This window comes from Triticum dicoccoides, chromosome 5A (genome assembly GCF_002162155.2).
Source record: "Triticum dicoccoides isolate Atlit2015 ecotype Zavitan chromosome 5A, WEW_v2.0, whole genome shotgun sequence".
NCBI classification, from domain to species: domain Eukaryota; kingdom Viridiplantae; phylum Streptophyta; class Magnoliopsida; order Poales; family Poaceae; genus Triticum; species Triticum dicoccoides.
Window position 1 is genome coordinate 280,793,779 of NC_041388.1, and position 4,079 is coordinate 280,797,857.

Sequence of the window (4,079 nt, forward strand, 5' to 3'; positions counted from 1 at the left end):
GGTAGGATTATGCTACACGATATTACTTGGTGAACTTACCTTCTGCTCTCTTCTACATGCTGCATGATGGAGGTGGCCAGAAGCGTAGTCTTCGATAGGACTAGCTATCCCCCTCTTATTCCGGCATTCTGCAGTTCAGTCCACATATGATACCCCTTTTCCATTTGATACCAATGCATACATATGTAGTGTAGCTCCTTGCTTGCGAGTACTTTGGATGAGTACGCACGGTTGCTTTGCTCCCTCTTTTCCCCCTTTCTATACCCGATTGCTGCGACCAGACGATGGATTCTAGGAGCCAGACGCCACCGTCGACGACGACTCCTACTACACTGGAGGTGCCTACTACTACGTGCAGCCCGCTGACGACGACCAGGAGTGGTTTAGGGGGATCCCAGGCAGGAGGCAATGGCGATGGCGATGAGATAGCGAAGGATGACCCCTCCAAGAAGCAACCCAAGCACTGACGTCAGCGGTGCCGCTCTAAGTCCCGCCAAAGCAAAAGTGGTGATACCGGCACAGGAGATAATAACACTCCGGATAGTGCCGAAGACAACAACAATCACCTCCAGCAAGATTTAGAGCAGGAGGATGGAGGAGCCAGCCCTCCTGAGAGAGCGGCAGACGGAGAGGAGGAGGATGAAAATTACATGCCCCCCTCCGAAGACGAGGCAAGCCTTGGCGATGATGAATTTGCCGTAATAGAGGATCCCGTAGAACAAGAGCGCTTCAAGCGCCGGCTTATGGCCACGACAAATAGCCTGAAGAAAAAGCAGCAGCAGCTTCAAGCTGATCAACATCTGCTAGATGACAAATGGACTGAAGTCCTCGCGGCCGAGGAATATAAACTCGAGCACCCCTCCAAGAATTACCCAAAGTGCAGGTTACTACCCCGACTGGAGGAAGAAGCGTATGATATGGCTGATCGGCCACCTTGTGGCCGCGATAGAGAGGCATTCCAGCCAAAAGCTTAGCCTCCACCCCAACGCCATTCAAATAAAAAGGCATGGGGAGATACGCCAGACCTGCGAGACATATTGGAGGACAAAGCAAAGCATGCAAGATTGATCTACGGATCACGAGGGCGCACTACTCTGCGAGATGATAAATGTCACGCCGGATACAGTAAAAGCAAATCCGGCCGGGCCGAACATAGCGGGCAAGACCCTTTTGAGCTGCGTCGCGATTTATCCCAATATAGAGGCGCCGCACACCCCTTATGCTTCACAGGCGAAGTAATGGAACATCAATTCCCATAAGGTTTCAAACCTGTAAATATTGAATCATACGACGGCACAACAGATCCCGTAGTATGGATCGAGGATTTCCTCCTCCACATCCACAAGGCCTGCGGTGATGACTTACACGCCATCAAATACCTCCCACTAAAGCTCAAAGGACCAGCACGACATTGGCTTAACAGCTTGCCAGCGGACGCCATTAGCTATTGGGAAGATCTGGAAGCCGCATTCCTCGACAACTTTCAGGGCACTTATGTGCGACCACTAGACGCCGATGACTTGAGCCACATAATTCAGCAACCAGAAGAGTCGGCCAGGCAATTCTGGACTCGGTTCCTTACAAAGAAAAATCAGATCGTCCATTGTCCAGATGCAGAGGCCTTAGCGGCTTTCAAACACAACATCCGAGACGAGTGGCTAGCCCGGCACCTTGGTCAGGAAAAGCCAAAATCTATGGCAGCTCTCACGACGCTCATGACCCGCTTTTGTGCGGGAGAAGACAGCTGGCTGGCTCGCAGTAATAACATATCAAAGAACCATGGTACCCCGGATACCAAGGACGGCAATAGAAGGTCACGTCGCAACAAACATAAGCGCCGCATTAACAGCAAAAATACCGAGGATACGGCAGTCAATGCCAGATTCAAAGGCTCTAAACCTGGTCAGTGGAAAAAGCCATTCAAACAAAGTACGCCGGGTCCGTCCATCTTGGACCGTATACTCGATCGCTCATGTCAAATACACGGAACCCCAGACAAGCCAGCCAATCACACCAACAGGGATTGTTGGGTGTTCAAGCAGGTCGGCAAGTTAATTGCCAAAAACAAGGACAAGGGGCCGCATAGCGATGACGAGGAGGAGCCCCGGCAGCCGCACGCCGTAGGACAGAAGAGGTTCCCCCCACAAGTGCGGACGGTGAACATGACATACGCAACCCACATCCCCAAGAGGGAGCGGAAGCGTGCACTCAGGGACGTATATGCGTTGGAGCCAGTCGCCCCAAAGTTCAACCCTTGGTCCTCCTGTCCGATCACCTTCGATCGCAGGGACCATCCCACTAGTATCCGTCATGGCGGATTTGCCGCACTGGTCCTAGACCCAATCATTGACGGATTCCACCTCACTCGAGTCCTTATGGATGGCGGCAGTAGCCTGAACCTACTTTATCAAGACACAGTGCGCAAAATGGGTATAGACCCCTCAAGGATCAAACCCACAAAAACGACCTTTAAAGGCGTCATTCCAGGTGTGGAGGCCCATTGCACAGGATCAATTACACTGGAAGTGGTCTTCGGATCCCCGGATAATTTCCGAAGCGAAGAGTTAATCTTCGATATAGTCCTGTTCCGCAGTGGTTATCACACGCTGCTCGGGCGAACCGCATTTGCTAGAATCAATGTGGTACCGCATTATGCATACCTGAAGCTCAAGATGCCAGGACCTCGCGGAGTTATTACAGTCAATGGAAACACAGAGCGCTCTCTCCGAACAGAGGATCACACCGCGGCCCTCGCAGCAGAAGCGCAAAGCAGCCTCTCAAGGCAATCAACCAGTTCGGCGCTTCAAAGCCCGGACACCTTCAAGCACGCTCGAAGCAATCGGCAAATAGACCACCTAGCGCGATCTAAGCTCGCGTAGCAATACGGCGGCCACCCCAATCCCAGCCCACCGACGAAACTCGTGTCGCGCGTACATAATTACGCATTAAAAATACCATGGGCACAGGTGGGGAGGGGGGCACAACTGCAGCACGCCCCAAGACGCGGCTTAAACCGCACTAGGGGATTCCCGTTTGGTTATTTTTCCCTTATTTTTTTCAGGACCTTAATCTCTGGAAACATTTCTGGCAGCACTATTGCCGAACACATGATGCAGCAACCAAGGAGGCAGACAGCTACGTCATACCACGGAATTCCCAGGTGGATTACAGTAACGAGTGAAATATTCAATTTAATATCATTCCTCAGCTTTCCCTTGGAAGGGACATAGTCCTACTCTTTGCTTATCGCACTATCTGTATCACTCTGCTTTAACGCAATTTTTTAATAAACAATGTATGAAATACGACTATTATTGCATTCTTGTTATATATATATATATATATATATATATATATATATATATATATATTTGTGTGTGTGTGTGTGTTCATTAATGATGCCTTGCAACTGTACAGTTTGGTACGGCTAACACACCAGGGGCTTACGTACCTAACAATACAGTGTGAAAAGTCCGAACACTTTCACAAGTGCGGCACCCCGAACTTATAGCATTATATGCATCAACTCCGAATCATGTCTTTGGTCAAATGTTGGGTTTGCCCGGCTCCTATGTTTTGGTACCTTACGTTCCGCTCTATCGGCTAAGGTAGTGCTAGGAGAACTACTGCGATTGTGCACCAGTTCTGCTGGGTTCAGCACCTCAGTAGAGAAAGCTAAAACTGACTGTCATGATAAGGCGAGAGACTAGTCGCTGTTCGGCGAGGTTTTCGAGTCCCTAAAGACTTATGCCGCTTAGAGCGAGGGGCCGGCCCTGTCCGTCTTAAAGGCGTGTATCGCGCCCCAAATTTGGCCTTCCGAATACCAGGAGCTTCACCGAAATTTAAAATTATAGAATTCTATGGCTAAGTGAGAGTGATAAAGCATTATTAGTCTGGTTGCCTTGTTCGTTGTGCTGAGCACCTCCCTCGAAGGACCCAAACATGGGAACAAGAGTGCTCAGGTTTATCCCGAACACCCCATCACTCGTGGCATGGGGGCAGAAGCCGAGGACTAGCCATCTCTCAGATTGGATAAACAGCCAAACAGAAGGTAATATTTTAAATTCAAACAAGCGTTG